Source organism: Varroa jacobsoni, unplaced genomic scaffold (assembly GCF_002532875.2).
Source record: "Varroa jacobsoni isolate VJ856 unplaced genomic scaffold, vjacob_1.0 scaffold_1469, whole genome shotgun sequence".
Lineage (NCBI taxonomy): Eukaryota > Metazoa > Arthropoda > Arachnida > Mesostigmata > Varroidae > Varroa > Varroa jacobsoni.
In genome coordinates this window covers 81,145-93,154 of record NW_019214371.1, presented here as the reverse complement: position 1 = coordinate 93,154, position 12,010 = coordinate 81,145, and the positions used below count along the sequence as shown (strand labels likewise).

The following is a 12,010-nucleotide window of genomic DNA, read 5'->3' as shown; positions in this document are numbered from 1 at the left end:
GTTTATGATTCATTGCCATAGTCGTATTCCCTAAATTGCTGTTCTCCATGGCATCAGGTAAAAAGAACGGTGATGATTCAACATTAACGCTGCTCTTGTTTCTAAAGAAGATGCTCGCAGCGGCACTGTAGGTATCCATATCACTTCATGAAGTTCGTCGGTGAGTTTACGATGATTTTTTTAGGATAAATTTTAAAAAGGACACTAAACAATTTTCATCCATTGCTTATGCTGTTGCACGCAGCTATATTCCATACACCGGCACACTACTTAGACGATACTGATATAACTGTATACATGGCTGTTGCCGCCGCTTTGCCTTTTACTGTGAATCTATTTGCATGAATTCGATAAGGCTTAAGTGATTTACGTCTGATTCGCTTGCGTTCTGAACGCGGATTTGCTCAGGCTCGAATCTACCTAGGACGAATCGACCGGTCGCAACTTTTTCCTAGCAAAGCTGAGGTAAGCTACGTTCAGATACGACTTATAAGTATACAAATAGTGATCTTCGAGTTGAAGTAATAGTATTAGAAGTAGCAAGAAGTCTCGAAAACAACATTAGCATCTGTAACAACCAGTGCCCATCGCACGCGACTCTCGCCGATTTGCACATGAGAAACAAACAGCGTCTTAGCGTCGCTGCGTAACGTAGCATTGTCAACTATTTGTACTGTTGTTGAAGTCGTTGGAAGAGAGAGACTAGCGCTTGATGTGGCGGGGCAAGCTAACAGGGGTAGCTAGCGCTCGCCCTCAACGCCCTTCCTCAACGAGTATCATGCCTCTCCCAAAGGAAAGGGAACGACCCGTTCATGGCAACCCGCGTTGAGACGAGTTTCCATTAGCTTTGGCTGCCCGCTCCACACTTGTTGCTGGATCTCGAACACGCACACCCGCCCGCCCAACCGCCAACCGGCTTACCAATCCGTTTACCAGCCGCTTGTGCGTGAACCTGCCAATCGTGCGCCGACTGTTGGTTAACCGTTCATTCGTTAATCCCGGGATGGACCTTAAAACCCCACGTACATAACGTCGTTGGCCTGTTTCGAACAGTGATTGCGTTGACTAGATCAGGCTCCCTTATGGCCAGCAACCAACGCAGCTACTTTCCACAAAGCTCAACAAACGTGGATTGGCAAACGCCCATCACTGGATGGATGAAATTACTTAAATTTTACTATTACAACAAGTATATAACCTGTGCCACCACCAATTATACTAGGACAATAAACAAAAGAACTAAGCAGGACAAAAAGATTCGACACGGTAAGAGAATCTTGATTGTTCATCTTTCACATCAGGATTTCACATACATATCTATACAGTAAGAGAGAGAGAGAGCGAGAGAATTGTTATTTATTGGCGTTGATTACTTTTTCCTTTCTTTCAGGTCTGTTTGTGTGTTGACGCAAATATCGCAAACAGCAATAATAGCACATTAATGGCACGGTCTCAAGCAGCCAGGTGCAGGACAGAACGGACATTGTCATCTTTATATACAATAAAACTGTGGACCAAGGTAAAGAAGAAGCCCGCATAACGCCTCAATATTTGTTCATTTTACTACCGTTGTTTAGGCGGAAGACAAAGTCAAATTAAGCATTGTATAGGAAAGGCTGTCTCCGAGCGAGACTAGTGGCAGCGAGTTCTGGATGGAGCGGCAGCATCGTACCGCCCGAACGATCGATAGACCGGGGGCATCCCGCACATTCCACCAAAGAAGGCCCATATAAATATGTCATTGGCCGGGCCGTTTCGCCAGCAATTTCCCGATTCTTCGAAGTTGTTTTTCCTGTAGCCTATAGGGCAGCGGATATCGGTAACGCACGACGGTCCGTGTTGGTCGTGACGATGACCATCACCGATGATCGCACAAAACTACGTTGCCTTGGTGCCAAGAGCCTGCAGTAGCAGCATTTGCCGTTGCTGCACTTTACCGTTCTCTGTTGCCCGTCACCGCCGTCTGAGGCTCGTTGGGAGATGCCGGGTCAGCAGTACTGCATTTGAGGTCGCTCCTAATACATCTCCAACGGACATCTCGCTTCCCTCTTGCCCCACCACTATGTGAAAGGGGTCAATGGCAGCGGCGTTAGTAGCAACGGTTATGGACACAGTTGTTCGAAGGCTGGCGGGCGGTCGTGCAGCCTGGTGCAAGACTAGTGGTACAGGATTCAAGAACAGCAGCGGTTGCTATGACCATGAGAGGACATGACATCCTGCTGCTACTGCCATTAGAGAAGATGACAGTCTAGCATAGTCAAGTCTAGTCGCTTGGCCCAACTAACTATGTGGGGCGATATGCAGGATCGAGCGAAACAGACAGCGCCGGCCTGGTGTGTGGCTTACACGTGACCGGAGATGCAGACTGTCGACATTCAGATATCGGTCGACACCCCTTGGGCGTGTCAGCCTAATAAGCAACGGCTTTCGATGAAACGGGATTGACTAGACCTAATATATTTATGATATTTTTGTCATTGCCATCTAAATTGTATCCACTGTGAAGGAATGAGAGAGGAACCGGTGTGAAAAGCTAGGCGGATGGCTGGCTAGATAGATAAGTTTCGGATGCGTGCATGCTTGGCTTAGCCTTGTGCAGATACACAAAAAAATAAAAAGTAATTGAACAGTTCGGGAATGTAATCGGCTACGAAATGATCCATAATCACCAACGTCCTCCAAAACGACTTGCCTTGGAGTTGCAAATACACTAGACGAAAGATAAAGACAATTTCATCTCTTTGACCCATTTACTCAGGCGATTTCACAACAATGATATTACGTGTTGTTGCACGTATCAGCTTCCAATGACGTAAACGACAGCGTGCAATAAATAGGTGTCTCTCTTCGTGCCGAGATCGCTGCACGTCAAGTAGAATCGTTATTTGTATACTCTTGACATTCTAAAAAGGACACTTCATTCTAGGTTGCATTAAAGAATTCAGGGTTAAAATTGTTATTCTAGGCCCCATCAGATACTTCGTCTTAGGTAGTACGTGATCTTGTCACGTACGGTTTGTACCGTCTTAGTTGAGACATTTTCTGATGATTTATTTGTTCCTAAGACTGTACGTGAACAAGAACAGATGTTTCAACGATAAGCGTCTGCATGTACTGGAAGTACCGACTCATTTAATGCACCCGCCGTTCACGTCGGTTACAGAAACCGTAACTTGCTTAATCCTTTATATTTCTTTTTTAACGTGTAAATAACCGCTCATCAAGCGATATTAGTAAGTGTTGACTCCATTTGCCTAAATAAACGCCATAAAAAAATCCTGCGGAATCAAATCTCGAGCTGATATCAAACCAGCAGCCCCAAACGTATAAGGGTTTAGAACGGCTAAAGATGCAAATCCCAAAAAAAAACAAACCGCTAGAACCTGTGTGGACGACCCAACCTTTAATCAATATTTTCTACTCTGAAACATCCGTTTATGCCCGCATTAGAAACCGGGATCATCAACAATTTGAAATTTTGGTGAATTTTTGAGCCCTTTAAGTTTAAACTTTAATAAGGAGTTTATGTTTTTGCCTCATGAAAATTTTTCCAGTTTTTTTTAGAAAATACGTAAAAACTGGCACTAAACTACATTGTCGATTTTTAGTAGAGGAAGAAATCTACGTGACGCTTTACTGCACGTGAAAAATCAAATAATAGCGAGGCTTCGATTAAATTCCAGTGATAACCTCAAGGCTGCAAATTTCATTATGTCCTCTTTAAATCGAGTTCTCATAGTACCGGTTCCGAATAAATGTATATGTGAAATTCCAAACGAAAACGCTTTCGATTTAATACGTGCATTCTAAATAAATCCTATATCTATATATACGAATTTTTAGCATTAGAAGGGTGGGGTTATATAGTCGGCACCCTTTGTGGAGCATCTCTGTTAATGAACGCTTCACTATGCCTATTCAAACCCATGGTCGATGATAATTTCTTTGAACTGGCCAATACGTCGTAAGCCGACTCCTCATATAGGGCGATATGTGCAAATTTATATGCTCTTCCAAAATAGTAATAGTTGTAGACATATTTGCTGAGGGCCCAAAATGCTGGAAGATGAACTTATTATTGTAATGAAATCATTATGTAGAACGGAGTACTGATAGATGAGTCGACGGCTGACATCAGAAAACACTATTGAGAGCGGAATCTTCACTCGTTTGCTCAAGCACCTGCTGCGCTCTAGCTAGCCACTCTCTTAGTAGTTACAGCCAACAATTTGGCTGTCATGTCCTGTGCATCCATACTACCTGCATAATTTGTTTTTTTTTGTTACGGCTAAAAATTCGTCGTATAATAACCACGGTTAAATTTTTCTGTATGTAGTGCTACGAAGTCGATTGATCTATATAGTCATACTTCAGAAGGACTTGTGTAATGCGCAATCTGAGGTCAATGTTTCTGCCTAAACTATTGCCCGTCCTTGCCTTCACATCGTAGCAGAAGTCTGACAAGGAAGTGTTGTAGCGGGCTATAACTGAACAACAACGAATTGTTATTATTGATGTTGAGGGGCTTTTTTTTATATAGATACTGTTGTTGGCCCGGCCTCTCAAACGAAATGCAAACATCTTTGTATATAATAAAGCTCTGTCTTGGCAGCTTTTTGCAAAGTTTTCGGTAATGGCGTGCATGGTAGGCACCGTTCCATCGCGGCATATATCTATTTGGCTCGCTGGCTGGCGCGTATCCAACAGTAATGAAAGGTCCGCATCTAGGGCTTGCTTATCGTCATTCAAAAGCGCATTCTTAGCTGACGTCAGTCAATAGTTGGCAACGACGGCCTACTTGCACAATCTTCTTGCGCTAGACCCTTGTCTGCCTTGGCCTCTAAACATGGAACTATGGGGTTAAAAGCGTGAGGTTTGGCTACAAAAATTTCACGAAACCTTTGAGTGGCTACCGAGTCCTTTCCCCCGCTGCAACTAATGCTTTCTGCTAAGCCAAATTCCAAGGCGCGACGCAGGAACCGGCAGCAGCGACGGCTAAAGCTCACATGTTCAGTATTATCGTTCCTCTGCTTGCATTGCCAACAACAACAACAGCCGTTAAATAATACTTCGCTTTCACAGGTTGCAAGCCCCCGGGCACACAAGAGCAGAAGCATAGCAAACATATAATATATAGAAAAGCGTTCCGGCCTACGCAATCAGACAATTCGCTTCTGCTGCTGGTGCTTGCAGCAACTGCGTCTGCATTGCATAATGGGAATAAAGCCAAAGTTCGCTCGTTTGTTTCTTCGGAGCTATCTTCATCAAAAACTGCTGCATCTCTACGCCCCATCGGCCTCTCAGACTGTCGTCGTACTATGCGCATCGCTCACGAGCCGTTACTAGGCCATTTCCTTAAGAGAGATTTAATATAATTTGCCGCTGGAGGTGCGAACGCGAGCTGAAAAGTCTCGCAGCTGTCACAGGGCACCAGCGGCTAGGTCAGCTTATTCATTCTTTATCACACTTTTCTTGCCTTGGACATATTTTCCTTGCTCGCTCCCCTTTTTCTATTAGTAATTTCGCCTTTTTCCTACGCTAACTCATTCTAGACCGGAACGTTCGGGAAACGTTAATAGCAAAAGCACTGGTAATGTAAACGACTTGGCAGAACCTTTTTTTGATGGAGATGTACACATACATCGTTCTGTCCTTTATCTTACCCTATGATTCATTCGATTTCTCAGTTTGTGCAAGGAACCCCAACGAACGAGCCCTTTGTTAACCCGCAGCAGAAGATACGAACGATCGAAAGGTTATGAGTCGATTGGACCAATGTAGGCGGGAAGGTGCATCAGGAGACGAGGTGGCTACGTTCGTACAGACTCGTCTTTTTCTTACCAAGTAATAAACCGAGCAACAGATCGGTGCAACCCTGCCAATCATCGTAGAATCTGTTGGCAACAAAAGAATCTGCTGTTGCTACGCTATTGTTGTTGTTACTGTCACCTGAATTTTTGATTCGATCTACTGCTGCTTTTACCAACTTTGCAATTCTCACCTGTATAATTTATGCTGTTCGTACACGTACAAACACGTATGCCTGCCGAATAACGCTCTTGTCCTATGTGCGTGCACCGCGGATTGCGCGGAGGCTAATGATTCTGTGGAAACGGGCTGTAGAAGTAGCATTGTGCAATGTTATTTGTCCATATCACAATTTGAGAAGGTCTTGTTAGGGATAACAGACCACGACGATGCATCGGCGTCACCGACAAACAAACAAAACCCACCTAATACATTTAAAGGCAGAGCGATCAGTGGGTTCAGCTTCCAGCAACAATGGCAGAATTGTGGTCCTCGTTGCACTCGAAAAAGCGATGCCGGAGAAGGACACGACGCGTCGCGGTGTCAGAAAAGAGGGCATCGAGACGGGCGGAAGATCGGACGGTCGTAACTCAGTGTTGCTGCGCTTGCATCGGTAGCGAGAAAGACGACTACGCTTGCCCGTTGTACCCAAATTTCTTTTCCGAGATTCTGCCGTCTCGTCACGAATCGTTTACCGTTGCGCCTCCGTATATCCTTCTCGCTCATCCAATTTAATGAATGTGGCATGGAGGGGATATAATGGGGCCACACAATAGCTTCTACATGTGCCTCCAGACGAACACGTGATGCTTTTCGCAGTTCGTTTACTCGCTCCTTCCACACCTATGCATGGTATACAGAGATGCTTATATCTCGGTGACGATCGACGGTTCTTGAAGATGAAACCTTTATCCGTCTGTCGGCCTCAACTCTTTGCTACAGTTCTACTGTATGTGTATTATCATGTATGTGCGTGCTGATGCAAAAATCTAGCACCATATAGTGCGTTAAAAACGATTAGGAAGTCATAGCTTGACGATACAAAACGTTACAAAGCGATACCCTGCCACATTTATGGGTCAGTTTGTGGCAAAGGAAATAAAGTATTTGTCGAGTTGGCTCTTCTTGTCCTTGTTATCAGTACTTTATATTTACGCTATCTCTGTGATCACTACTATGCGTTATATATTCGCATTAGTCATCGTATGCTCTACCAGAACCAAAGTCTTTCATGTTCTCTACGAGACAGTGGCCTTGCATGTTGATCAGATACAAACGTTTGCGGATGGGTACCACATTAATATGGTTGCATTTCTGTGTGACATTAACAAAGTGGGTCTTAGACTTATTGTGTTACTTGTTACAGTGGTACCGCCGCTATTGCAATGACGATTATAGCAGCTATTATCATGGGGGAAGATTCTTACTTCGGTGCCGGAACGAAAGCAGCTGTTAAAAAAAAGCTGGCTGGCAGACGATGCTGGGTCGGTTCGTTTATTAGGTTAGGAGCTTGAACAAGCTCGTTCCCGTGCGTAACGCACGCGCAAACCACAATGTGTGATTCCTTCACCAATGCTGCTTAGATAGTTAACACCTTGACGCGTCTGTTCTTAGTGCGAAAAAAACGATTACTTGTGATTCGCCGGATGTCAGAATGAACCGGGCCAAACAGGCCAAGATCCGGACGAGCTTCAAACTAGGAAAAATCGTACGCGCAAATCCCGCTGCCTTTAGGCTATGAGGCGATTTGGCTATGGACACCTAAAAGCAAGCCGTTGAAAATAGTGTTCCTATGCTATTAGAGTCTTGAAATAGATTTCGAAAGGAGCGCGACTGTGGCGAAAGTTATGTAGATGTAGTTCTGAGGAATGAGAGCATTATCTCATAAGCGCGATGGATTTTTGTATAAAATAAGGGATATCTGAGAAGTGATCCTTGGCCGTAAATTTAGTAGGTTCTGTGTCGTTATTGCTGGTTGAAAAATTTTTATATTGAATCTTATTTATGCATTGTACACTGAAAACCCCCGCTTGAGAAAGAAGGAATAGCAATCGCGCTTCCTCACTTATCAGTAGAAATGCAGGCAAATTGTGGATAGAATGGCTTAGCGAACATTGAACCCATGCGCGATATCAGGCTGGCCTAATTTCCGCTATGCAGTTCTATATGAGACCATATTTTCCGCGCCCGATGCGTTAAACCAAAAGAGTAGGTGTAAAATCGCGCTATTAAAGTAACGACTCAGGCATATTGCCGACCGGCATGACTATCTTCTAATTGACCTCGTGCATTCCACCTATATTTGTTGTTACAATTTATATATGTCAAATGTTTGTGCGGCTCATTTGAAGAAATACCCTGCGTTTATGATATTTTTAAAGTGTGACACAACGGGCTCGTGAACGGGGACTTATCGCAGAGAACATCGCATTATATGGCTGTTCAGTGAAACTATTCGAACATGTTTTGAACTATAATGTATATCAGATTTACTGGTTCTATACAAACTTACTTTAATGTGTGTTTTCTTTTTGCGAAAGATGAGGCACGAATGTCCTGTTATTTGCTTGTTTCAATCAGACTCTAGAGGCATGGAACGGGCTAACACGAGTAGGACGGTACAAAGCACCTCCCATTACCAGCGCTGCTAGCAACGGATTATGACGGGGATAACCCAGCTAGAACTCTTGGGAGAATTACGGAAAGGTAGCAAAAATAGCTCCGCATTATCGTACACACATATCGTCTCCTGCAGTATTGAAAATCTATTCATTGTCAAGCAGTTAGATAAATAGCAGCCGCCTGCTAAATACCTTGGGGCTGAGTAAAAATGCAAATAACATGGCAGGATCAGACTGAATCCATATAAGAAATAGCCATTTCTCAATTTATTTATATAATATTAGATTAAATAAAATAATATTATAATATATCGAGTGTTATCGCACCTTCATTGATGACGCTGCGGACATTATTACTTCTGTAGAAAGAAATTACGTCTGAATACGTTAATTAAGCAATCAGCGTCAACTTCAGACAACGGTCTGCACCACAAATGCGCATGACAGATTTTGGACCTTTCTGCATATACGCATAGGAAAACAAGTATATAGGACAATACCCAAATAGTGATCCGAATAGAAGAGGTTTCATATGTAAGCGCTCGCAAATAATTACTATTGTTACCCATACACTGCTCGCAGTTTATCTGTCGATAGGCCATTATTCTACAAACCGTGAACGTTTTTAACGGTGTTACTGTCGCTTTTACAGATTGTCTATTACACGTACGCAACTACAACTGGGTTGCATGTTGTCTACGTTGAACATACTACGCGTATTTACGAATGGCTTTTAAACGATGGAGTTATGCGTCCAGCGTGAAATATCTGCTCCTTCTTTCTTTCATAAGTCCATGAGGTTGATATTGATAAGTAAATTATATTTAAACTGTACTAAGACCCAGCAATAACAACTACTCAACAGTTTCCTTTGTTTTTATTGCAATGAATTTTTCAGGATTTTGAGAACCGCTCTCACCGAAATCAGATCGAGTCACGCTAGATAAGCATTGCTCCCCTGTTCCGCATCGTGCGTAAACAGCATTACTTAAACCCTTCTGAAACATAAAACAAACCTATTGTTTCAATTTTGTCGTAAGGCGCAAACAAACGATACTTCCAGTGTTTCCTGTTACGCTAAGAAAAATGCAAAAGATCGGTTGACGATAGTAGAATCGCATTGGAGCAACAGGCAAGATTAGTACTCGCCGCACGGACTTCGTTTGTCATACCAACGAACGAACCCAATCGCCAGAAGCCGCTACACATCGTCATCTGGGTCATAATACGACCTATAAAACCTAGACCCATTCAAGTAGAGCAGCATACACTTTGTGGGGGATACAGGTGAAAGAAGAAAAAAAAGCGAATTAGGCAGCAAAAGATGGAGTTAAGATATTGGGTGAGTCAACAAACCAAGGGGCAGCTAGAAAAGTAAGGCCAAGGCAAACATCCGATTCATTGGGTAACTGTTACATAGTCAGCTGTCTATCGATCAGCCAGCTAACTATAGCTGGTCATGCCCTCGTCAAATGACAGCTGGGGCGAGCAGTCGGTCAACGGGAATAATAGAGGAGGACTAGTAAAATGGGCAAAACAAGAGTAGAAATGCTGCTGATGATTATTGCGTGGAAAAAGAGGCCACCATATCAGTACCACTGCCGCTGCTGTCAGTACAGCAGTTGTATACCACTGCGTACTTTGATCGTTTTTGCTTCTCTTCCGACGAATTCTATTGCTTCATCTGTTACTACTGCTACAACTACAACGTACTATTGTGGTCGCGATTGTTACAAGAAATGGCCAACGCGGGTCGGGTTGACCGTTCCTGTTTCTGCTACTGTCTCTTTGATGCGCCGTCCAGGTCTGAAACTCATGGCCCTTTCCAATATTATTGTCGGCGCATGCAATTAACTTGAGCGATCCCTATTTTAAAGCCTCAATCTCCAGAGTCAAGATTTCATCGGAGCGCGTCTCAAGTTCGTGCCGGACCCTCTGCCGGCGTCCTGATGAATAGGATCGGGACAGAATGCGGATGGAACACCGAGAACAGAGCAAGAAAGGACACTGAAAAAAAAAACAGGCAGAGTTGGATTTCGGTGCCAGTCGGCGAAGGTTTTGTGCGTAGGCTTTTAGGCTTGCTGTTACTGCCACTCTAGCTATCTGCGCTTCTTCGCGTTACTATTTCTGCTGTGTGGTAACGCCATCGTTCACTGGTGGGAAAAGAGAATGGAGACTGGGAAATAATAGCGAGTTGCAAAATCTGCGAAGAGGCCAGCTGGAGCCGGTCCAAAACTCGCCTGTTCCCTTTGCTGTTGCTACAACGATCCGTTTTTACGACTGAACCGTATTGTCGCTGCTGCCAAGACTGCTATAATTGACGGCCCGACAGTCCTGAGGCCAGCCAAGCCCGCTCTTTTTTGGTTTGTGACTATACCAGAAAAAGGTCGAGTCGGGTCAGCTTGTCTGGCAAGATTTTTGAGAAGCGGTAGAATTATACAAATTGTGTATTCTGGAGGGTGAAAAACTCAAAAGCAATTTCAGGGAATTGCGTCTGATGCCAGAATCATTCCGCTTTCCTTCTTCATACTCGACCGAAGGTTCACTTCAAATGTTTCCGTCCCTTTTCGACATTCTTATCCTTCACTCAGTGTTCTTCTTCAATAATTCGTTCCCTGATAGTACTGCTGTTACCTTCGGGAAACTTTGCGACTTTTCTTTCGAGCAAATATAACATTCATCGATCAACTCAGTTGGCCAGACATTAGAATTTACCGCTAGTGCGGCTGTTACGGTCGTCACCAAGAACGTTGTCACATTTCACACGTTTGGATTGTTTTATTGGTGTGATTTGATTACAGAACTTCTTCTGTGTATATTGCTCCGTTTATTTTGATAACGCTGATTGCAGAACACCTTATTTCAGCTGTTTTGGTATCGAAGTTGAGTGAAGGCTAGTTTCGAGAGTCTGCGCTGCGTGTTAAATAAGAGCACGCTTCTACGCAAACTAGAAAGTATATGAAATGAAGGTTTTTCGAATAAGAATCACAAATAATTCTGTTTCTATCCATTAAGATAAGACGAGTGCTTCGTCAAAGCCATGCTATTTCTATTCCATCAATTGATCTTACAGAACAGCCTTAGTTATTCGTGCAGTGAATGGGTTGCTCGTTATTCGCCTATTACCTTTTGCAGGCCAGGAGAGAGAGAGAGAGATTCGACCGTCCTCAAACGGGAGAAAGTCAGCGCAGGGCCCTTTCGCTTCGTTCGTGCTTGCCAAACAGAACGATGGTGTTTATCGACGAAAGCATAATGTAAAATATGAAAAATAAAGAACGGCGAGAGCAAGCTGTGATCAATGCGCTGACTGTCAAAACTATTCTATTTTCGCTTTACTCCTAATATGCATGTACAGAGAAGCTGTGGACTGACGACTCGGATAGAAATTCTAAGCTGTGTCATGGAGCTACGTGGCTAGGTCGTTGAGCACAGATTCAATACCTCATTAACACAGCTATGACTGAGCTGGCTGTCAGAAGAACTGTTCGGTGCTCTGCAGTAGTCGACTCTGATCGCGTCTGAGCAACGTTGTTACCTAAACACAAGTGGAACCTTTTATTCATATCAAAAAATCTACAGAC

At 43.7% G+C, this 12,010-nt stretch overlaps 1 long non-coding RNA gene across 1 annotated transcript; it reads left to right on the top strand.

Annotated features, from left to right (window-relative positions):
* The first annotated feature begins 779 nt into the window (after positions 1 to 779).
* On the top strand, positions 780 to 11,934 carry LOC111270403 (uncharacterized). The gene is made up of 3 exons (XR_002686287.2): positions 780 to 1,266; positions 1,391 to 1,519; positions 11,565 to 11,934. It is a non-coding gene; the product is annotated as an uncharacterized LOC111270403 (long non-coding RNA).
* Positions 11,935 to 12,010: the final 76 nt, after the last annotated feature.